Raw genomic sequence first — 25,920 nt, forward strand, 5'->3', positions numbered from 1 at the left:
CAATTTTGGTATCTGTATAGGACATTCACGATCTACTTGAATAACTACTACTCTCAGAATCCTGCAGGGGGGAATATGATAGTTTTAGTAATGTGAGAATTTAGATTGCACTGTAAAGCGTTCTTGTCATCGAATTGAGTGAGTAGCTAATCAACTTCGTTATCATTTTGTTCTCCTCAAAATAATCTACTCCACATGTTAAGTCTTTGAAAACTTGCCACATGTTGTTCAACATTTCAACATCTATTATTTAATTTAAATTATTAATGAAATCCATTTTGTGCACGTTGTGTAATCATTTAATTAAGGTGGAATCTAATTAGGCATTTTGTCAAACAATTCGAGACATTTCCCATGATCCCAAATTTCTTCCCCGATGTTTGCATAACTAAGTTGACATACGGTGTACAAATTCATCAGTAGAGATGTTCAAGAGGAAAGATTCAAGCACAAGGAGATATATACTTTTTTGGGGCCTGTGTCTATATCTCAATATGAATTCCTCTTTATGTTCCTTGTCCCCAATTTTAGAATGGGCTTCAAGAACTCAAGAACTATCCAAACCAACCTATTTCCACACTAGATCTTGTGGCCATGTATGTGACACTTGGAATGGTGAAATTAAGGAGGAACATCCACGTATTTGAAACTCCAATGTGCTACACAATTACCACATGTGCGACATGCTTTTAGCTGGACAAAAGACTCCTCTCCACACTAATTCATAAAATAGATATAAATGATAAAACAAACCAGAGCTCGTAGAATAAGGATTTCACTTGTAAATGACAACCTAGCATGAATAGGTGAAGACTCATAGAAAAATGATACTTCTGCACAATGCAGTTGCCTCAGCTAAACTTGTAACTCATCTCAACGTTAGGTTGTGCAGTTGTCAAGCCCTCTCTCCAGGTGCTCAAGATTATTTTACTGCTTCTTTTTAGTTGTCTAGGCTTAATATGAGTTGATACTATGAGAGACACATTGGGAGTTAAAGGCAAGGCGTGTCTTGGTCCCATTTGATAGTTATTAATGCTTGCTAGACATTTTGATAATTTCTATGTCCGTTGTATAAGATTTTATATAAAATGAAAATAATATATGTTCTCTTATATTTGTATGCATGTCAATCAAACCATTTACATCTCACAAATAAATTATATCTTTTATGTTTTGACAACTATCATAATGTTGTTCGAAAGTCTCTAAAGTGTCGTGCATTTTTAAAAGCATTTCAAAGTGTAATGTTTGACTAACTCTCTTTATCTAGTCGCCATCTTTAAACATGACACATTAAGGGAAAAAGTAAATTTTCAAAAAGTAAGTCAACTTTGACTAATTAACACTTTTAACCTACCGGTCAATTGTTAGTGTGTGATGTTATAGTTAAGGTTACTTATATGGTGTGATGGATGTCCATTCATGACTGAAGTTCTACCCCTTCAAGATGCAAAGCATTTTTCCAGACAATTCATGTATATTGTCTACGTTTTCATAATTTGCATCTTATGTTACTTAAAAACTTTCTAGAGCCTTTTCAACAAGTTTATTTTGTGCATCATTGCCATTTAGTCAAACTATTATGTGCCTTCTACATTCGTTAATGTGATTATATGTATTTGAAGAAATTGAATCAAGTATATATTGGGTCAAGTTTTACTTCTTGTATGGTTTACATTTGCTTTCTTCTAGTTATAAAGTTGGAGTATGGAAGTAATGATTCATTTCTAACCTTTTTTTGTAGAATGGAAGTATGTGATGGGCAAACAATAGAACACTTTAGGCCTTGTCAAAATATGCAAGTACATGATGAACGAGCAATCAAATACTTTAGATATGCCAAAATACAAAAATATGCATAGATGAGCAATATAACATTTTAAATCTAAAATTGGAGATTTTTGACATGAAAGCATAATTAGGTAAGGGGAAAGTAAAATTATTTTTTATTATCTCTCCCAAGTTACTAGAACAAAGATTAAATGTGTAATAGATATTATTTTGAAATATTAAAATTATTTTGAAAATAATTGAATTTGTCCTAATAATGTAGAACTATATAGTTTACAAAAAAAAGAGCTTTTGATTGACAAGGTACCTCACCTTGAAATATCAAATAGGTGTCAAGGAGGATAATGTGATTACAAACAATAAAAAACTATGTATGATGAGACTTTTTGAAGAAAAAAAATGTTTTCCAAACATACATTAACAAAATGGAATAATTGAAAACTTATAAATAATAAAGTGGGTTATCACAAATATGGCCATATTACTTAGAATGTTGTCAGAGATATGATCACAAAATGGTTTATCATGATATATAATAAATTTTAATATTTAATATTTTCCATGTTTTAGCAAAAGCAAAAAATCAATTCAAAGCATGCATAGGACATTTCATGATTTGGCAGCTTAAATTGAGCTCAACATTTTTGTCATGTGTCGATCATTTAAATTTGAGTGTCATAATGAATTTTGAAACTTCACAAAAATAGGACACATGTTGACGAACTCATTCACCAATACACAATAAGATTCATAAATGAAGGGTTTGGATTGAAACCACATGATCACCCATCCTAAAAACTATTGAAAAGACCACACTATCTAGATAACTTAGACATTACTTTTGATGCAAAAGTTTACAATTTGAGTGTTTAGAATTGGGATACCGATTCTTTTGTGTATTGGGTTGTAACTATGGTACATGTCTTAGAATATTGAAGAGTCTCTAATTGGGTTTTTAATTAAAGAGATATATATGGTAAGATAGATTAGTAAAGAGACAAAGAGATCTAAAAAAGATGAGAGGAATAGATCAACACATGGAAAATTACTTAGTTGATCTTTTATATATCTACGACGTACCCATTGCACACTAAGATGCGATTATAATATAGTATAATATAAACAAGCTATACTTCATAACCTCGTATTTTACCGCAAAACATTGTGACAAACCAAATGGACCGGAACCCACAATCAAACAATTTCGTGTTATATAGACAAGAATGCAATTTACCATTACACATGCCGCCCAGTGCAATATTAAGCAATTTACCTTGGCCGACAAATTTCCTTGCTTCCTTCCCCAAGTCATTCTAATGGTGAAGAGAAGAGAAGGAGTTTTGCAGAAGTCACCAAAACTTGGGACAAAAACAGTAAACACCCTGATATGGCAAGAGACGAGGCAAAGATTCGTGTGAACATGCAAGACAAAGAGGTCAAGGAAAGGCAGCTTAGGGCATCCAATATAATTATCAAGGGGATAAAAGACTATGGGGAAGGCGAACATACCCTTGACCTAACGAGGGATTTCCTACAAGATGTGCTGTTGTGGCAAGGACAAATCTGCCAAGCTTGGAGGGTTGGCAAACCACACGCTGAGAGAAATAGGCCAATCAAGGTAGTCATGTTCAGCATTAGTGACAAACAAAATCTACTTAACAAAAAATAGCTTTTGTGGGGTTCTCGCTTCGTTTTAGAGGAGGATTTAACTATGAGACAGCAAGTAGAAAGAAGGATGGAAATGGAAAAAATCAGAACAGCTAGAAATGAAGGCAAAAGAGCTTGGATGTTCAAGGGAAAAGCAGTTATTGCTCATTTTGGCCACCGCTACAATGAAGGGCAGCAAGAAGGCAACAAAGGTGCAACAACAAACACCTTAACAGGCAGCGATACAACAAGATCCATAATCACACCTAGCGATAATAACTCAACTTTGAGTCTTTCGCATCAAAATAAATAGCAATCAAGCTTAACCCAGGCGTCCTTAAGTTTAGTTTGTTGGAATTGCAGAGGTTATCCGTGGAGACGTGGGCCTGGGTTAGGGCCTATTGCGGAAGGCAAAGACATTATTTGTCTCATAGAGACACATGAGCATGAGGGATGTAAGACCCCATTGTTTGAAGGCTACTGGAAGATGGCAGTGTGGAATGAGGCAGCGGGAAATGGTAAAAGTTATGGAGGTATAATGGTTCTAGTAAAAGAAAAAGAAGGTCGTGTCATTCAACTGGAAAAGACTGATTCTAATAAACAATTTATATGGCTCAAAATCATGGAAAATAACACTCTTCTCAGGATTGCAGCTTGTTACTTTGCTCCACAAGTATCTAAAATTTATAAAAAGTGTGGTTTAGATCACAATGACCCTTATGCTACGTTAAAGAAAGATGTTGCTATTTTTTCACAACGTGGGGATGTCCTTCTCGTTGGAGATTTCAATGCTAGGACAACAAATTGGCAAGCAAGTATTTTCAGCTCCGAAGTAAATGATAACCCTATTTGGCTCACAGAAGAGAGAAATCATCCATGGGATAGAATATCCGAAGATGCTAAAGGCTGCAATCATTTTGGGGAAGAATTGATCACTTTGTGTGGCACATTTGATCTAATAATCTGTAATGGTTTGGCTAGATGGGCTAAGTCGGGCAATTTCACTTGCAACACATACAACGGGGCAAGTGTGGTAGACTATGTAATTTGTTCACAGCATTTGTATAACAATATTGAAGAAGTTGAAATTGGAGAGCACATTTGGGATCTCAAATCAGATCATAGACCACTGTACGTAAATTTGTATTGGGCAAAGGATAGACGGATTGGGGCAAAAATCCAAGGCCCTCAACACCCACCTTCTCAGGGCAGAATTTTGTTAACTTCAGAAAATAGTAACACTTTCAGGGCTGCTCTTGAGGAACTTTGTATGGGACACCCTATGTATAAGCATGGTGTTAATAGTCATGATTTATCAAATCTGATTCACAAGGCTCTTTCAAAATGCAAGAGAGCAAAAAATAGAAAATCTGAAACTAATTGTTTTCCAGCCAATGCATGGTTTGATAAGGAATGCAAGAGGGCTAGGAGAAATCTAAGGAAGTCAAATAAAACTAACCTTGACATTAAGACCTACAAACAGATCCTAAAGAAGAAAAAAATCGATTTTATGTCCACAAGGAGAGAGGAGCTAATTTTCTTGGGCAGAAATAACCCCAAACGTTTTTGGAAAGAACTCCAACCAAGGAGGAAGCAAACTGAAAATAATATTACTGCCACCCAATGGTTTGATTATGCTAAGAAACTTTATGAACAAGAGGGTGGAGTGGGACAGCCACCTTTGGTCAATGATACCACAAATATTTTTACTGTGCAAGAGATAGAGACAGGGATTAAGAAGTTGGGTGGAGGCAAAGCAAAAGACCTTGTTGCGCTTCAAGCTGAATATTTGAAGTGGGGTATGAAAACTCTTGCACCGCACATCACTGAAATCTTCAACAAAATCTGCCAGGAAGGGTTTCCGAAAGATTGGACAATCAGCCTTGCAATACCACTTTTTAAGAGTGGTGATGTTAACAATCCCTCCAACTACAGGACTATAATGATCAATCCCCTCTTTGCTAAACTTTTTGGCAGTATGATAGAAACTAGGATCAGCAAATGGGCAGAAGAAAATCATAAACGTGCTAAAGGGCAAGCTGGTTTTAGGCCAAAGCACTCGACAGTGGATCACTGTGTCACTCTGAGACACATTATTGAAAAAGAGTGGGAGAAAAAAGAAGAGGTTTTTTGTTGCTTTGTTGACTTCAAAAAGGCTTTTGATACCGTTCCGAGAGACAAGCTTTGGTTGAGGATGGAAGAATTGGGGATTCCTAGGCATCTCAGAGCTGCTGCTCATAGAATGTATGAAGAGGTGAAAGTTAAAATCAGAACTTCAAATGGCATTTCAGAATGTTTTAGGAGCGATATCAGGGTCAAACAGGGCTGCCCTTTATCCCCTACTTTATTTGGTTTATATATTGACAAATTGGAAGAGTGGTTAAACACGCAAGAGCGTGAAGGCATTCAGCTAGGGGAATTTGTTATAAAGCTACTCCTATATGCGGACGACCTCATTTTAATTGCCAAATCTGCTTGTGGTTTGCAAGACCATCTATCTTCTCTTGAGCGCTTTTGTAGAATGGTGGGGATGCAAGTCAATATCAGCAAAACCAAGGTTATGATTTTCTCTAATAATAAAAAATAGCATCAACATGAATTTTATTACAATGGAAGTGTTCTCGAAGAAGTTGCGGAATATAAATACCTTGGCATCGATTTCAACAAAAAAACTAAGCTGGTCTAGCTGCAGGTATAAAAGGACATTAGGTGGATGGAAGACTTTCTACGCTCTTTAGAATAGGTGCCGTGAAGCGGAGTTGTGGGATTGGAAAACTATTCAAACCTTGTTTGGTCTTCTTGTGCTGCCAGTTGTTCTTTATGGGTGTGAATTATGGGCCAGCAGCACTACTATAGCACAATGGAAACAAATCGAAGGAATCCAAAAGCGCTTGATTACAAGCAAGTTTAAAATTAAAAGCACTGTTCCATATGACATCATGCTAAGTGAAATGGGGGCTGCGCCTATTGAGGCACTTGCTATGGTTCGCCTTTTAAGCTATCTAAAAAGAATCGAAAAAATGGAAGAGGATAGATGGCCGAAAGTTGTCTTTAGTGACACACTATGTAAGCGAAAAAGGACATGGATGCAACAAAACATCAAGTGGATGAGTAAATGGAATATTCATTTCAATATGTGCCCCACAAGTAATAAAGAAATAAAGGTCTTTGTTATGGAGAAATTCTACAAGAGAAATTGGGGAAGCGAGATTGGGAGGAAGAAACTATATTATATAAATGAGTTCAACCCCACTTGTGATCAACTCGAAAAAGTGTACATAGGAGCCAACATTTCTTGGAGAGCTAAAATTCTTATTGCTCAGCTGAGAACCAACTCTCACCAACTTCGTTGTGAGACCGGGCGTTGGAAGAGGCCAAAGGAGGCTTGGGAAGAGAGAATTTGCAGATTTTGCAATTATGGGAAAGTGGAAACTGAACAACACTTTATTCTAGAATGTGAGGCCTACAAGGATAGCAGGGATAAGTTTGTGGATACTATATGTGACAGTTCTTGGCATAACCTGTTCAACGAAGAGTACATTGAGCAATTGGGGGGGCTCATCATTAGTCTACACAAGAGGCGAACATCGCTACTTAAGTCTGCTTGACTTGTCTTGCTGTCCCATAGGCTATTTTTGGCCTCGTGGACGTTAAAATTTTATCTATCTATCTATCTATCCCAATTCGAAGACTGGCTTTTCTTTCCAATTTTTGTCTTTTTTCGCGCTACTTTAACACAACGAGTTGCTTTCTTAGAATTGGACCAGTTAATGTGATAGTAAGCAGCTTGTACTCCAAAATTTCTCAAAGGCAAGTGCAAAATCAAAGCTGGTCGAAAGCAGGGCTCAGTTGCGTCTGCTTCAATGCGTCTCCCTGGGATGTGTGGATATAGATCTAAACCATCAGAAGATAGGCGCTTCCCGGCTGTTGACCGATGGACCTTTGGTGTCATTTGCTATGAATGATGCTTCACGCCCTACCATTATATAGGCGATTGCTCCTAGGGGTGTGGGCTACTATGCATGCAGAGGCGCGGGTCTGACATTGGTAGGGAAAACCCTATGCAAATGAACCAGGGGTCGCAATGAGTGGATTGTTGTGCTAAATGACTGGATATTACGGTTCTACCCACTTTTTCTCAGGCCATGGAACCGCCATTAATATGATCAACAAATGCAATCTCAGATACAACAGGTGCGTTACTATTCCACAAGCATTTAAAAATTCATGTCAATATTTTGTTTAATAATCTCCGATTTCTAGTTATGTGCAAGGGCTTTGAAAACCCTATGTAAAGTTTCTACAAATTCTGAACAACCATCTCTGATATGAAGCTTTTGTATTTTGCTGAAGATGATTTTTTATCAACACAAACCAGTATATACAAAATCCTTTAATCGATGTATAATTCTTCAACCATATATTTATTTCTACCTCTTTTCTTAAATGAGTTCCTCATGTCCTTCATAAATTGAAAGAAATGGGCACCCCACAAATACTTTGGTGTAATCCTCAAAAAATCCAATTTTAGAAAAATGACACCAAACAAAAACAACTATTAGACACAGAATATTATACTTCAGAAATGTGTTTGCTTGCACATCATAACACACATGATATTAACCCATACTTTGGTTTATTAACAGGTTTTTTAATTTTTTGAATTGATAAACAGAATTAAAAACTGTTCTTTGTCCACCTAATTTGCAAACAAACTGAATTGTAACAAAAGGAATAAAACTTGTTTTATGTTCACCTATTTTCCAAGCAACACAGTATACACCGAACAGTAATAGAAAATATGTTCTATGTTAACCTGCTTATAAAATTTCATTCTACATTCACCCGTTTTCGAAGCCATAAATCCTTTATTTTGCAGTCAAATACAGTTGCTGTCTCTTCTTTGACTCATTGTATCAGAGGTTGAAATTTTTAGTTCACGCCTCTACTTGTCCTTGTTGGTCTTGGAGACCTGAATTTTTCACGCGGAATGGTTAATAATTTATGCATGGTTCAGACTTTCTTTAATTCCAATTCAAATCTCAGATTTTTTACCATGAATCTCAGAAAGAGTTTCACCCTTCTCAATTCCAAGACTTGAATCTTGAATTCTTTTTTCAAATTGTGAATCACACAAAAGTGTCTGCTAAAATGCCGGAATTTGTAAGAGAAATATATGGTGCATTGATTAATTTTGTAGCTTTGTTAATATTGTAGCTGCCATTACATTATGCCTCTCATTAGAGGTTTTTCACTGCCTTGTATGCTTTATATTGAACCCACTGTTTCAGGGCAGAGCACTTTATTCTTGCAGCTTTAAATAAAAATCACACAAGGCTTTCAAATAGCTAGATATGGTAGAGTTTTACATGCATTGTTCACTACCTTTAACTGCTGGAGTTTTGCCTGGTTCAACTGGATTTCGAATTTCTTAACGATATCAACTGCAGATTGAATTTTAAATAGATGTAACTGGATCTGTATATCATTGGTAATGAATATGCAGTTCTTGGTTAGATTGGAAAAAAGAGTATACATAATTTTGCAAGTGTTACTGCAATTGTTTTTTCAATTTTTTTTGATATAGAAAGATAAAAAAAGGATCATATTAGTATATCAATGAATTCATGATTGAGTAATTGATTTTACCTTGGTCAATTTGTTACCAAGCTCAATATGTTGCAGTTGACTTGAGTACCTAGTAAAATAAACTTTTCTGCATAATAGCTTTCTATTAATAATTGCTTTAAGTTAACATCTATGTGGCATACCATCTCTGTTCATATTATACTGTCAAAATATCTATAGCTAATCTCGGTTTAGAAAGGTAAATTGTCAAAATTAATTCTTTTCCTTCAAAATTACAGAAGCTAATCTCTATTTGTTGTGAGCTTCCATCTATGGAGGTCAATCTATGCCATCATAACTAATTTCTATTTAGACTGTGCTGTTATGTACAGAGGGTAGTAATGCTATCAAAATCACTGCAACTAATATTTGTTTGTTACCTTCTTTTATTCAGGGAAATTTAGGCCATAAAATAGCTACATCAGTGCATCATTGTTTCAGATATCTTGCCATAGACGGAGGGCAATAAATGTTTTGAAATTATCTCAACCAGTATCTTCCTGATGCATGTTTCCACAACAAAAACTTTGTAGCTAATTTCTAATTGGTATATCTATGTTGTCAGTGATCTCAATTAAACTTCTTTATAATACCACTCCATCTAGACAGGGACTCAATCTCTTCTAGATCTCTTGTTCTCAATAGCTTTTTCCCCACAAGGCCACAACTTGGGAAGGGCAGAGATCCCATATATTCATATAGAGGGAGAGTCATTTACGTCAAGTATTAATTTTTTTCAGAGACATGGAAAACAATTCACGAGCTTGCGATTGAGGTATCATCAGGGACAAAAGGGTGTTTGGTGGTGGTGCTATTTTGATGGAGTGAGAGACTTGGGGGTTTTCCAATCAAAATTCAGATATGCAAGGAGAACAATAGAAAGGAGTAAGAAGAACAACCATGTATGCGTTAGCGTGTGGAAAGAGGCCAGTATTTGAAGATCTGCATACACCACCTCCCATCTCGAAGAGGCTCCGCTGCTCCTCCGGTGGTAATTCATCATTCCGCACCTTTGCACAGACTTCTTCTCCAATGCCTCCTCCTGGCGTTGAGACAGATCCAGATACAGAAATTTCTATCACTGCACTCTCTTACCGCAGTGATACCCACATTCATCAGCTACCTCATCTCCAACGGCTCTTCCCTCACATGGATGAACAGGCATGCCTCTGTTTTTTGTCTGTTGGTATACTTTAATTATGTCAATCTGTTGCTCCTTTAATTTCTGTTAATGCCAATGCAATCTTTCAAAAGTATATGATATAGTGTAAAAGTTATGGGGCATTCTTTAAAAAAATAGTATGGTTGGCTCTGGTCCTCGTTCTCTGTCCATGCCTCCTTTCATATTGGGTGCACTAGGAGAAGAAGATATGGATGTAGAGGGAGAAGGACCGAGTTACAGAGAGAGATCCCAATCTCTTTTTCTTTTGACATTGTTGGCCTCTATCTACCAGCACCTGGGCAGGGGTAGATTATTGCTTTGTGCTGCCTTTCTGGGCTAGAATCTAACTGATGTCAATTATAGCTTTGCAGGGGCTGATTGATCTTAAACTAAACTTTTATGCTAGCCAAGTTATATCTTCCCTTGGCCTTCTTGGGTAGGATCTCTTCAGCTTAATTTCTTAATAGAGCTCTGCACTAGAATAAGTCAGTTGTAGCAATGATTTGTGATTAGTCACAACCAATAGAAATTCCATGGACATAACAACATTATTAGATAAGCAATCCTTATTCCTCTGCATTTTACCATTTTGCCAATAAGAACCTTGAGATTAAACTCTGCTTAGGTAGTGGAAGTGTCAAGATATTGACCTTTTTATATACCTTTTTAGGTTTATTATTCATAGAGAACATAAAATCTGTTGCTGTTTTTCTTAATAGGGAATTTTCATGTGTAAACAAATCTAAGTACTAATTTTCATATATGTGCCAATTGGAACCATGATTTGGCTTTAGTTCTCATTTTCAGGCTAACATTTTCTTTGTAGGCTATAGGTAAAAGCTTTGCAATTCATTTTATGAGACCAGAGGAAGTTGAAGAAAAAAGAAAAAATCTTCCAATTGCTATGATGGAGCAAGAAATTATGGAAGCTGTCAATCAGCATCCTGTTGTGATTATATGTGGGGAGACTGGATGTGGTAAAACTACTCAAGTTCCACAGGTATGGTTGATTATTATTTTCTGGTTTTTCATTTTTAAAGAGTTACAAGAATGCCTTAAATGTGTTTCCCATGCTGAATTGAATGTTGCACGATGCCTTACAATTTAACAAAGATTGTTTTTTTGAAGTTTCTTTTTGAAGCTGGATTTGGTTCAAGCAAGTGCCAAGCAAGGAGAGGGATGATAGGTGTCACTCAGCCCCGATGTGTAGCAGTTCTTGCTACTTCCAAGAGAGTGGCTTATGAGTTGTCCTTTCAGTTGGGAGAGGAAGTTGGATTTCAAGTGCGGCATGATCAAAGAATAGGATGGAACAGTTCCATCAAGTTTATGACTGATGGAATTCTGCTTCGTGAAGTGCAGGTAGAGAGTTCATATTTGTCATATCTATCAAATATGACTTGAGAGACTTATGGCCTTTGTTCTGTAGAATATGTACTAAAGACAACATTGTAATAGTTATGACATTTTTTGTTGTGTAAACTTAGTTGATTTTTTCATAGCAAAAATTATTTATCTATAATGTGTCTAATTGTGAAGCTTAATACTTTCCCATGCTAATCATTGAATCTCATAGTTTGCTATGCATACTATGTAAGCGTAATGGTTCACTTTGTTGGCCACAGAATGATTTTCTATTGAGGAGCTACTCAATCATTGTGTTGGATGAGGCTTATGAGAGGAGTTTGAATACAGACATCCTTATTGGAATGCTTTTGCGGATTGTACCTCTTCGGCAGGTTTTATAATTTGATATTTGAAATGACAATTGTATATGGATTTTATCTAAATAGTCAGAAGAGGAAATAAGTCCAAAATCAGATTCTAATTTGTTCCATCTTTATTGCAGAATCTATATGAGGAACAACTGAAAAAAATATCTAGCGGAGAAATAGTGAACCCTGAAAACTTCGTTAACCCATTGAAACTTGTTGTAATGAGTGCAACGCTGAGGGTTGAGGATTTTGTTTTAAATAAAAAATTATTTCCTGTAATGCCACCTGTTATAGAAGTGCCTACGAGACAGTTTCCTGTAACTGTTCATTTCTCTGCTAAGACAGAACTTGTAGATTATTTGGGAAAGGCTTATAAAAAGGTTTTAGCTATTCACAAGAAGTTGCCACCAGGTGGTATACTTGTATTTGTGACGGTGTAACGGGAGGTAGAATTCCTGTGTAAGAAGCTGCAAAAAGCATTTGGAAAAAGGATTAAAAGCAATGCCAAACAACTGGGCATTCCTCATTTGACAAGCTCATTTTCAGATGTAGATAAGTTTGCGAATCAGCCTGACATGGAGGAAATTGCTGATGCTGTAGATGCCGCTGATGAAAATGAAATGTCCAATAGCGGATTTAATGGGTCTAATACATGTGATGATGATGGCTTTGATGATAAATTACACGAAATTTCAGAAACTTCTGATATTGAATTTGATTCAGATTTAGATTCAGATGGTGAAGAAGAGTTTCTTAATAATGAAATTGACCCCCTTGATAAAACAGTGAAAAATGCCAGCTTGCTTAGAGATCCAGGGTGTAGGGTGTTGGTCTGATTTTTGCAAAATATTTTCCCCCATTTAAAAAAAAAATAAAAAAAATCAGAATTGAATTTGTCAAGTGGAGACTAGGGTTTTCGTTTTAATCCTGCAGAATCATGGTAGCATTTGAATTTTCTTGTCAAAGACCTAGGTCTCGTTTCCTTCTAAATTTTTCAAGGCGCAAAACTTTTAAAAGAATATGCGAATATTCCCATCCTTTTCAAACTTTCCGCGCCTTGAGTCATACCATTTCTTTTATGTTTCTGACCGACCAATCCCTAAAAGATCTACGGCGATCGCTATCTCGCTATGAAAAGATGCAAGTGTTTTATCCTTAGCGACATAGCGACCGCTACTAAGTTGAGGAGCGGTGCCGTCAAATGGAGATACGGTGATCGGAGATTGTATTGCTTTAGAAATATTTGATCACGTTTTTATGACAGACTTGTTAGAACTTGGAAAAGGGTTAGAACATTGAAGTACAAAAGGCGTCGATAGAAATCTCAACTTTTCCGATTAGTTGCTTTTTCGCTATCGAAGAAACTGAGCACTTTGCCGTTAGTGACATGGCGCCTTCCGCAAAAATAATGGCCGGCAATCACTTTTAAGTTTTCCGGTGACCGTAAGTTTTCCAAGTTGTGTGATGGACGTGCAGTTTTATTGTTGTGTCAGAAGCATTAATGAGGGTAGTTATGAATTCACTTGCCTTTATCTTTCCGGCCCTGAATTTTGATGAGTCCCCAGAAGTCGCTGTCGCTATCGGAGAATTTGTGTTTCTCGCCGTTAGCGACATAGCGCCTAGACGGAAAGTAGTACTGCAACAACATTTTAGAGGAAGTGGGTCTCAGAAAATGCTCCGTCAGATATTAGTTATAAAGCTTCAGAACACGATGGCATCTAATGGGCTACATGTATACATCGGGAAAAGTGACAACACCGGAGGTCGCTATATCGCTATCGGGAAACTTGTTCTTCTCGCCGTTAGCGACATAGCGCCCAACCGGGAAATAAACACACGTGGGCCCCAAGTAGCATGGTAATATGGCCAAGTATTTAAAATTTGAATCTAAATGCCAGTGGGGCAGGGTTTCCTCACGTCATCAATAATTGGACCCACACCCTAATTCATAAAACATATGAAAGATTCTGATCGTTAGATCTATCTCAAATCTACGAGTGTCGCTATCTCGCTATGGTGAGTTGCACGAAGGTTACGAACAGCGACATAGTGACAAGGGGCCCACCATATTTTTGTTAAGTAATGCATCAAATATCTCCCACACGATCAATGCAAAATCAACGATGGTCGCTATATCGCTATGGCAAGGTGCTTACTTTTTATGTATAGAGAGAGCGCGACTCGGCGACACGTGTCCTCAAAATTTTGTGGGTCCAGTTTAAAAGCGCCAACAATGAAGGAAAGTTACACATGGCGAATTTTCATTGGGTTGACTGCCAACTTGTCAAGTGGAACATGAGTCATCTTTGCTTGCATCCCTGGATCGTAAGATTTTTCGAAAATCTACGATGTAAATTTGAATATAGAAGGTGATGCCACCCTGTGCATTTATGAGAGATGAAAGCTTCGCATGTGAGAAAAAACAGAGTATAACACAAAAGATTTTCTTAATTCCACCTTACGCGAACAAAGATTCCAAGCATTTCTAAGCAGAAGCAGTTATTGAGAAGACTGTGTTGAATTTGGTGAGACTATGAAGCAGTTTGTTCGCAGAAAGATTGCAGAAATACTGAGAAGAACTAGAGCGGAATTCAAAGTAAGTATTTGCACTATAATCCTTGCATTTTTTCAATTTCTTCGAGAGTTAATTAAAAATGGCTCCAAAGCAAAAAGTGTTTTCTGGTCAAGAGAACTATTTGGATAGGAATGTTCATGATGATTTGCTTGAATTGCTCCCTCCTTCAACTGTTGAAACTGTAGAAGTTAAAAGGCTAACTTCATTAAACCCTAGGCTGAGAATAGCATATGGGCTGTATGACAAGGGAAATTGGGTTAGGGATGCAACAACTTCACAGACTGGTCTTGTTTTGTTCAAAAAATGGTTCTCAGAGAGGAACCTTTTTGCCCCACATGCCAATATCTGAAATTTTGATCTAGGGAAACTGGTGGTTCCCAGTGTTTTCATGGACTATGATCTTTTGGAAGCTGTAGCTAAGAATTACGACCAAGCCCTTAGAGTAGTGAGGAGAACTGATGGTGAAATCTTGATTACAATCAGTGCAGAGGAAATTAGGGAGGTTTTCAGTTTAGGGCCTGTCACTGATTATCATGTGCCCATTGATTTGAAAGGGTTAGAGAATGAATATATGTCTAAGAAAGATGCAGTTAGGCAAGGTGCGCTGAGGGCACACATAGGTAGAATTGGAACACTGCCAACAATAACAACATCCTCCAGGGAGCCTTTCAAAAGGGCATATTTCAATTCCAGGGCTATAGAAATATATAGGTCCTTGTGCAAAGTTTTTGGGAGAGATGAAGAGGAGTTTATGCCTGTGGATTTTATGTATATGATTACTCAGATTTCCTCTTTTGGTGTGGATATAATTTTTGATTTGCTTCCTACTTAGTTGAGGAGATTCACATTGGACTGACTGGAATTGCTAAGGGTAAGGTGGAACAAACTTTTGGCCATTATTCTCCGTTAATGCACATGTTCTTGTTCAAAGGAGTTACATATTTTAGTAAAGAAATGGAATTAAACAGAGAAGAGAGTGGGGAAGCACTACCAGTTCAATTGTGGAGTGCAAATATGACTTGGGATGCAGAGAATGCCAGTTTTGTCAGGTTTGATAGGTATTTCGCTTCAAAGCTGAGATGCCTCCTATTAAGGGACAATCCCAGAATCCCCAAAGCACTAATGAATCTCATTAGGCCTATGGACAATCCAAGTGGTTTGAAAGTTTCACATAATTGGGGAGATGTTATTCCATACTCTATTTCTACTGTATATAGAGGAAGAGAAAAAGGTAGAAGTTACTCCTACCATACAAAATAAAGACGGTGAAAACCCACAAGTGGAGATTAATGTGCAATCATCAAAACAATCTTCATCTTTGGCCAGCTTGGCAGTTGCATACAAAGAGAGATTAGAATAGCAGCCAAATTAACAACATTAGAAGATGTGACAGAAGTTGACCCACCAAAAAAGAATGTTTTGATTTGGACATCTTTCTGTTACTCGCAATTTTGTCTTTTGTGATAGGTGTATGTAAATATTTCTTGTAAAGGACACCTGTCATTTTCTCTTAGCTTGAAGCTTGTTGCATCTCACACTATATAAGTGAGATTCTAGGGCTAGAGAAAGGGTCTGATTTCTATTGTTTCTAGGTGATATACTTAGTTTTTCGGTCCAATATTTTGAGCAAGTTTATGATGTATTTTCTCTGTTAGTTCCTGAGAATACATGAATATAGAATGATCTCTGTGTTTATTCTTAAGGTCATTCTGAGTTTACTGCAAATGTATACAATTTTCAAAGAAAATGAATACAAATTATGAGCTGTCCCCATATTAGTTCTTTCTGAATTTTGTCTCCTTTTGATTACTTGGTCATCTTGATATTGTATGAGTAAAGGCTTGTGCAATTGAATGCAATCCAGTTAGGTTGTATCTCTGTTCATCATTGCTATTAATTCAATGGATTAAGTAAAAGCTTTGATGAATTTGATAAAGTTGCTAGAGTAGTAGAAAGGATTTTTGAATGATGAATTCTGATAAGAATTGCTGATAATATTTGTTGTAAGGCAACAAATTAGATCTAAGGATTTGTAGTAGACTCTGAACCCTAATGGATTAGGCACTGGTCAAATTGATTCAATTGGAAGAGAGATGTGTCATAAATGGTTTTCAAATGCAGAATTATAATCAATTTTACTTTTATTTCCTGAAGATCTTCAAAGTTGGCCAGTACTTATTTGTAGGGAATGTTTTAGCTTCAGTTAGCCACTATTGCTGAGAACACGTGCAGACCTATAGAAGAATTTTGGCCAGATCTGTTATATGGGATGTGTTTATTAAATTGTCATGAATTATGCATGTATTTGAGGATTTGAGATGAGAATCAGAATGAAACTAAAATAATCCTCATACAGTGTTTCCTAGTCTTGAATCATCCTTGGGTATACCCACCCTGGTTTTGCAGAGCCTAAAGAGTAGAAAACCACCCTTGGTTTTGTTGAAGTTGGGTCCAAATGGTTTGCACATATAATTGTTAATAGGAATTGGCTAGTCCTTAGATTGTGTGAGTGATGTCATTTTGGTATTGAGCATTTTGTTGCTTAGTAGTTTTTCAAAACACCAACATAGGGAATCACTTAAAGCTTCTTTTGAAGCACTAAATGGTGGTGACAATATGGAAAAAATTAATGCAAAGTCAAACCAGCAAAAAATTTCAGATGCTCATAGCAAAGAACACGCAAATCAAATCAGTGCAGGAAACTTGAAAGAGGCATGCTCTCTCTATGTTTTACCCTTGCATGCAATGTTATCTGCAGAGGCACAGTTACGTGTATTTGCTGGAGTACCGAAAGGTGAAAGGCTTGTTGTGGTGGCCACTAATGTTGCTGAAACTTCCTTAACAATTCCTGGAATCAAATATGTTGTTGATACGGCTAGAGCAAAGGTCAAGGAATATGCTTGTTCAAGTGGAATAGTGAAGTATGAGATTCAGTGGATTAGCAAGGCTTCGGCTGCTCAGCGTGCGGGCAGAGCAGGCAAAACAGGATCAGGACACTGTTATCGCCTTTATTCATCTGCTGTTTTCAACAACAGTTTACCAAAATTTCCACTACCTGAAATAAGCAAGGCTCCTATTGAGGGCATTATACTTATTTTCAAGCAGATGGGTATTAATAAGGTGATCAAAATAAGTTTCTAGCTTTTTGCTTAATGTTTTTTGGGAAAGGATTCATAGATAATATTCAGATTTTCTAATTCAGCCTTTTGTACTCAATATATCAGGCATTGTATACGTTTGGTGTTTCTTTAGATAGATCTGACTAACTGTAATGTCCCCTATTTGCACTATGGGTTTCAGGAGTAATTGCTTTTGAATTCAGTTCTAAGAGACTATAATTCAATTGGAAAATGGTATTAAATAATTGAATGTATTACACTTGCAATGGGATTGTCAATGTGTAAGGTGGATCCAACCATAATGTCCAGCTGCTTCAATCTTAAATATATTTGAAACTTTAACAGATCAGTAATGATGCTATTATCATTATTTACGTATTTGATTCTCATGAATTCTCAATTTGATACTTATTGACAATCTGATGATTTGCTTGGATCTGAATGTAGGTTTCTAGCCTGCAACTGCCATTATTACTCTTTTGTGTATATAATCTTAATCACTTATAGTTGTTCCTGATATGGTAATATAAATATATTATTAGCCTTCACGCTGTTGCTTATAGTGATGAAGATGTAACTGCTGTTCTGAATATCTGATCATACTTTGTAAGTATGCAATGATGATGGTGTTGTCCTAATTCAAATTGTATACAATTGTATTTGCCAAATAAGGCTGTCGAGCCAATGAGGGATCAAAATATAGACTAGTAGAAGGAAAATAATAAACTGATGCCTAGTGTAGCAAGTGTTATCTGGAATCTATTCTGCTATATGTCTCTTATAATGTCTCTCAGCCAGAGGCCTCTGATTTGATGGGAAGAAATGTTGGTTATAATTTATAACCTAACAGCTCTGGTATAATTTCATTAATACATGCTGTTCCCAGGAGCATTTCAACTCATTGTCAAAAATCTGGAAGGAGAGTTTGAGATATGGGATCATGTAGTACCCACAATACAAAAATGATATCTCTTCACTCATGCTCACTGTGATACAGAGCTACCAGGAATTGCAAACTCTAATTTATATCAACTGGAGTGTTATTACTGACCGTAGATCATATCAAATGTGTTGCTGATTGGTTAGTGTTTGACTTATTGTTATTCAAGTGGAGGTTGTTTCTAGGAATGTCCTCCCCGGTCAAGTCTCTACTGTATGTATTGAAGCTGATGTTGTTTACTGGTGTATGTTTGTGTCCACGGTAATCCCTTTATTCCACAATCTTTCCCTTATCACTGCTCCAGCCTTATTCCTTATTATGTGTCTGCAGGTAAAAGAGACAATATTCAATGTCTGACCTGGATGTTAATCTGTATTCTTCTCTCTGCTCAGTATGCAGTCAAAGTTGATGATTCAGAATGATTGTGTTAGGGCTGACGTGTTTATTCTTTTCTTGTAATGGATAACCTTTTTCTGGTCTATATTGCCCAATGCCCCTCCTGTCTGATGGATCTTCTGTGTACTCAGTCTTCCTTCCTTTAATACTGTAGTCCATATTTTCTTTAACTTTTCCCATCCAATGTCTTCCTCCCTATGTTCAAAGTTCATCCTACTGTTGTTTCCTCCTATTTCCTCCTCTTGTTCCTGGGTTGACTGTGCAAAGCCATCCACGCCGTCCGACTGGGTGTGGCCGACATTATCTTCCCTTAATCTCTGTATTCACTGGCGATTCCTATGCTACCTCTAATTTGGAACATATCTGCTATCTATGGCACTAGGATAATTGTCCAGTGAATTCCTTGTATTGCTTGTATATTCTGACCGTTCTCCATTTTATTAAAAATGTCCATCGTATCCTCTAACTCCTTAAGCAAACAGCTCCATTGTACTGACTGTGCTGGGAATGTATGACTTGGATTTGCTAAGTCACCATATATATATATAGATCTGTATGTATTTTCCATAATGTTACGATTGTCTATTACGAAGAAGAATGATTCTAAAATTCCATCACATTAAGCTGGTCACTGTAATGTTATTCTAAATGTAAAGCTTCCGTAATTTATTCTAGCACAAATTTAATTATCTTTTCATGACATTTGTATACTATATGGTTATCTTGCTAGGAAACAGATATCACTTTGATACTTTTGTATTTCCATATGTATCCTCTCCATTGAAAGGTCGTCTCTTTAGGTATTTAACTAACTCAATGCTATTTTATTTTTTAAATGATAAATTTTACTCAGTAATTATTTATTTATACTGAATTTTATTAATGTCCACATTTACTAATAATAGATGATAATATTGGCTAATGAATATATTTAATAATAAATTACTTTATAATTTATTTTCATTTATTATATACATTTTTTATTAGTACCAATTTAAACTTTATCTATTTTTAGAATCATATTATATTTAATTATTAATTATTATTAATCGTTTGTATGATTATTATTACTTGGTATCTGATTTGTAGTTTAATATTATGATATAGTTTTAAATTCTTTTTGGAAGGGGGGATAGTCCACTAACAAATTTTATCGGTTGTTTTTCAGGTTGCCAACTTCCCTTTCCCTACCCCGCCTGATAAGACAACCCTAGTGTATGCTGAGCGGTGCTTGAAAGCTCTTGGAGCACTAGATCAGAGTACAGCAAGGTTGATGCCAGTTGGAGAAGCAATGTCATTGTACCCTCTAAGTCCTCGTCATTCTCGTATGATTTTAACTGTGATTCAGATACTAAAGGAGGGGGATGAATGTGCTGGTGCAAGCTTGATTTTGGCTTTTGCAATGGTTGTTGCTGCAGCACTAAGTGTGCATAATCCGTTTCTTATACATTTTGGCTCAGTGGCTGGAGAAGATGTGAAGGAAAATCAGATGGAAAACGATACTGCTGTTGAGAAAGAAACCAAATAGCAAGAATACCTAGAAACTAAGACGCAATGTGCCATGGCTAAAACAGCACATAAAATGTTTGAGAATATGAGCACTGAAGCTCTAACAGTTGCAAGCGCACTTCGTGCATTTGAAATTGCAGATAACCCAAAACAGTTCTGCCAAATCAACTCTTTACATCTGAAAACGATGGATGAAATGTCCAAGCTTCGCAAGCAATTGCTTCATCTTGTCTTCAACCATAAAATGGAAAAGAAACTGAAAGAGGACTTAACTTGGACTTTTGGCAATTTGGCGGATGTAGAACTTGCATGGAGGGAATCAACCAACAAATCTCTTACATCAACTCAAGACGATATATTGGGACAAGCAATCTGTGCAGGTTGGGCAGACAGAGTTGCATGTTGTCTAAGTCCACATAAAACAATAAAAGCATCATTGGAAGGGCAGCGGACAAGGGCAGTCAAATATCAAGCCTGTTTTGTGGAAGAAATTGTTTTCCTTCATCACAACTCATCTATTAGTAAATTGGCGCCTGAGTTTGTTGTGTATAATGAACTCATTCATGTGAAAAGGCTTTATATGTACGGTGTTACATGCATTAAGCCAACTTGGCTTACCTTGCATGCAAGAACTCTCTGCACATTTTCTAAACCACGTGCTGATCCTCAACCATATAATGACTGCTCGTCAGATAAGGTATTTTGCTGGGTTTCTCCTACATTTGGCCCATATTTATGGGAGCTTCCTCTTGAAAGATCCATTGTGAAGAACATAAATCATTGGACAGCAGTGTTTGCACATGCACTTCTTCAAGGAACAGTTCTACCATGCTTCAAAGAAATTCAGCAATTTCTTGCAGCTGATCCCTCTATGGTATTGAAACCTGAGGCTGCCGCACACAAGCGTGTCAGTGATCTTCTCCACAGATTGAGTGTGGGGCCAGTTGTTGACAGTTGTATCAAACTTAGAGCTGCCTGGGACGCTGATCAAAAGTTCTTATACGTTGAACTATTAGCATGGATTCAAGGTAAATTTCATCATCTCTTTGATCAGCTATGGAAGCAAATGAAGCATGAGGCCCAGAAGGACTGTAAACATTTATTTCGCAAGAAAATCAGGAAACTAAGTAGTACAGAGGGAGTTTAAGGGTGTTAGTTGTTTAAGTTGATAATACATTTTGCACCATTCCTTCATTAATGCGTATCTGGAGGCTTGGGTTTGCGTTTCATACTTCTAGAGAGTTTCCAATATTTATCATGGGAACCACTAGTTCCTGCCTTGGCAGGATATTATTGCATCTGTTGGATGCAATTTTTTAAGAAGTAGACCAATCAGCTTTGAGTATTTTTGGAGGCAATTTTGAATTCATTATAGGTTTATAATTTTCACATATTTAACAATATAGATTAATACTATTCATTGTTAATTTCATTGGATAGTTTTATAATTTTCCCATATTTAACAGTATAAAATAATACTATTCATTGTTAATTTCATTGGCTCCCACTAGTTTTGCTACAGAGAAAAATAATGTTTTAATGGGTTTATTGAAATGTGAGGATAATAGGAACTAACTTCTGCATAGAGACAATTGGTCATTCTTTAAGTGTAGTTCTGTGCATGCAATATGCCGATGGAGGCTGGTTTTTGGTTCATTTCATTTAAGCAAAATTCTATCTTGATAGGTTTTCTTGGTATTTTACAGCTTCTTGTGCACATTTTTCTTTAAATTATCTCAGCCAATATCTTCCAGATGCATGGTTTTCACAACAAAAACTTTGGCATGTTTTTGTTGTCAGTCATCTTAATTAAACTTCTTCACAATACTACATCTAGGCAGGGACTGAAGCTCTTCTAGAGCTCTTGTTATTCCTTAATCGCCGAAGGCGTACTATACTAAGGAAAACAACTTCACATTATTGATCAACGGTTGTAATCCTATTAAACGTCTTGCAAGACGATTGAATTGTCTTGGTCTGTTGATCCTTCTACCTTAATTTCAGTTAAACTGAGAATCGACATTGGCTTTTTCTTCCTCTGTTTTTGTTGGTGTGGTGCCGTCAAGCACTGCAGATCTAAAGGAGCATTGTATCTGTATGCCATGCCATCTGGTATGCTTCATCATCAACTCCACTTGCATGTTCTCCAAGTGTTGAGATTTTCCGAGATTTGTGTGGTCGTGTGGGAGCTCATTTAATATGAGCTGATCCCCCCTCACTCGATAATCATCCTCTCTTGACAGAGGCCACAGATCTGCTTGATATTGCGCTGCCATACTTCCGTGGCACACTGCCTGCTTCCATGGACACTTGCGGTTATTGCCTGACAAATTCACGACTGAGCTGCTTGGAATAAAGATTAGGGTATTGATGTGCAGTGCATGTTTTTGTTGTGGAATCAACTTCTGCAGGGAAAATTTGGATCATGGCAGCAAAGGTGAGGCAAGATGATGAAATCTCAAAATTGAGCAAGAATTATTGAAATAAAAACAATTTGCTGTGAAACTAGCAGGGCTTTCAGGAAAATTGTCACATATCCCTCTCTCAACATACGCCTAGCTGAGCTTCCTTTCAACAGTGTCGACCATGGCTTACCACTGCATACAGAGAACACCGACTCGCTGGTTCTATCGCACATCTTCAGTCTCATGGAAGCCACAGAGAAATTGTAGCCCCATTTCGAAGAACTCATCTGCAATATCTCTGAAGAAGATGGTTGTGCCCCTCTCTGCATCATCAGCGACATGTTCCTCGGCTGGACGCTCGACGTCGCTGACATGTTTGGAATACCCAGAATCTGCTTCTTCACCTCTGGTGCTTATGGCATCTCCATATTCAACTCTTGGTGGACTCATTTTCCCCATACCAAGACCCACTAGGAAGAATTCACTCTCCCAGATCTTCCTCACATATCGTTGCACTGATCTCAACTTTCTCCCACCATTAAAAGCGCAACAGGAAGCGACGGGTGGAGCTTGTTTCTATCTCGCCAAATATCCCGCAATATGCGCAGCTGGGGATTTCTCTGCAACACTTTCGAGCAGTTGGAGCACGACCATTTGGAAGACATTAGAAAATCCACCAGAAGACCTGTCTGGGCAGTTGGCCCTGTCCTCCCACCAGAAGTACTTCTCTCTTCTGCTGTAGATCAGTTACTGCAAGGCAATGAAGCAGACAGCAAGGAAATTACTATTTTGTGATGGCTTGATTCGCAGAACACAATATCTGCCTCAAATATGAAGGAGTTAGCACTTGGTTTGGAATCAAGCGGGCAACCATTCATTTGGGTAGTGCAGCCCCTGCTTGGCGTGGCTTCTCTTAAATTGGATCATTTAAATGGAATTTGTAGCAATTCAGAGGAATTGAGATCATTTGACTGTTGTCATGCATGCATTAATTTTATTAATTGCTCTCTTGTGGTCATTTTGGTTGTCAGACTTGGAGAGATTAGTTATACTGATTTTGTGGGTGTTTGGGATCTACATCTGTTGCCATGATTTGCAGGTTTGTTCTATTCAATTTTTTAGTTTATAGGTTTTATTTGGGGCACACCCACTCCCCTTCTTCCAATATTTTAATAACCATTCTATTGAAATGAAAAAAAAATGGAGAAAGGATTTTGGTTGCCTCTGTGGCGTACTCATTATGAAGTTGCAGAATCATTTAACTGAACTAAAAATTTTGTTGTTTCTTTATAAATTTTTGGCGTGTGACAGTCCACCACATTGCAATGTTTACAAATCCATTTTGTTTAATTTTGGACTATTAGTGATTTCAACCTGGGAGATTTTGAAGCTTAGGGCATTCCCCGAAAGCGCCTGGTCCATACCACAATACGCCAGTGCCAGAAACGGCCAAGCTTTCCAGTGCCAGGAAAAAAAACTAATGCAATCCATGTATCTCTATGCTGAATGTTCTCAATTGTTCTTGTTTTCAGTAACTTCCATCAGCTTATGATGCAAAAAAATATTGAATCTTCTATTTTGTAGCTTTGTTCCGGAGTTTGGTGTTTCTATGAATATTTGTAAGAGTTGTGATCATGCATCTTAAATACCTTTCAGGACAGTAACTATTATCATCATTTGCCACTCTTTTCAAGACAATGGACACTACTAAATCTGGTGCGTGAAATGATTGCTATTTGCCACTCTTTTCAAGACAATGAACACTACTAAATCCGATGCATATAACGATTGTTATGTTGTGCTCTGAACACTGTTTTCATTCAATGACAGGTTATCATGATTTTTTCTATTTTTTTCAAATTCATTCTTGATTATTGTTATTTCTCTTGAATGCACTCATCCCATCTGAATGCATAAAACCGTCTGATATGTTATAGAATTTATTTCTCTTGAATGCAATCATCCCATCTCAATGCATAAAATTTGATCTGCAATTGATAAAAATCAAATATAACCCTGTCACACAAACATAGCATAATGTATGATTTCTTCTAATGGCTCATGTCTGATAATTTCAGAATAAAAGGGTTTAATTGTTAGTCCTGCCTATCTATAGGCGGAGACTAGCATTTTCGCATGCATTTTTTACCATTTGTTTGCATTGAAAGTTGTGTCATTGAAAAAATTAAAACAGATATCCAATGTTCGTAAAGACTAGCATTTTCGCATGCATTTTTTACCATTTGTTTGCATTGAAAGTTGTGTCATTGAAAAAATATAACAGATATCCAATGTTCGTAAAGACTTCAGCTAACTAATTTATTATTTCTAATTTTGTTCGAATATTTATTTTTTCTCTGATTGGCCATGGATATTTTTGCCAGTGGTTTTTTGTTTTTTTCCAATTTAGAAATTTAAAAAAAATGAACGGTCAATCAAGTACGAGCATATTATTTAATCGTAAACAAGGCAATAATACATAACACTTAATTTGAGAAACCTTGGCAACTCCTCTTTGGCACCTTTGGTAAAAAAAAATATAGTGCTAGAAAATATTACTGGTATAGAAGGATGACAAGTCAATTAATAAGCCTAGTTTTAAGGAGTGGTTTTCAAACAAGAAATTAAAAATCATCTCAAATTGTGTGAGAATTTGTTTAGACAAACTTCCATGTCACTGCATTTGTACGGAATGGTTGAATACATACCAACTAATAGTATATCGTTGATAGTCCAGTTTTAATAAAACAATTTAGAATAGCAATGAATATTGTGTACATTAATCTAATGGAATAAGGATGTTTTGTAAAAAAAATATTGAAATGACTTTTTCTCATGGCTATCGTATAATTAGGATATGTGATGGAATGACGTTGAACAATTTGGAGATAAAATCCTTGACTTGATTGAAAATGTCACAATTTAAGTCAAGACTCGCAAATTTATTATATAATATTTTCTCATGTTCTTGCACATGTACACGTCTACTATTATCATGCACATAGAAACTATAATTTATATACAGATATAATTACG

The 25,920-nt window shown here is 36.7% G+C and overlaps 1 pseudogene across 1 annotated transcript; it reads left to right on the forward strand.

Annotated features, from left to right (window-relative positions):
- The first annotated feature begins 7,199 nt into the window (after window positions 1-7,199).
- On the forward strand, window positions 7,200-23,902 carry LOC149562752 (ATP-dependent RNA helicase DEAH13-like; annotated as a pseudogene). The gene is made up of 8 exons (XR_016363977.1): window positions 7,200-7,632; window positions 9,461-10,227; window positions 11,055-11,228; window positions 11,357-11,587; window positions 11,851-11,964; window positions 12,075-12,766; window positions 17,086-17,635; window positions 20,139-23,902. The product of XR_016363977.1 is annotated as an ATP-dependent RNA helicase DEAH13-like (transcript).
- Window positions 23,903-25,920: the final 2,018 nt, after the last annotated feature.

The sequence above is a fragment of the Cupressus sempervirens genome, chromosome 4, assembly GCF_028749045.1.
Source record: "Cupressus sempervirens isolate cs-2001-9-10 chromosome 4, ASM2874904v1, whole genome shotgun sequence".
Classification (NCBI taxonomy): Eukaryota; Viridiplantae; Streptophyta; class Pinopsida; order Cupressales; family Cupressaceae; genus Cupressus; species Cupressus sempervirens.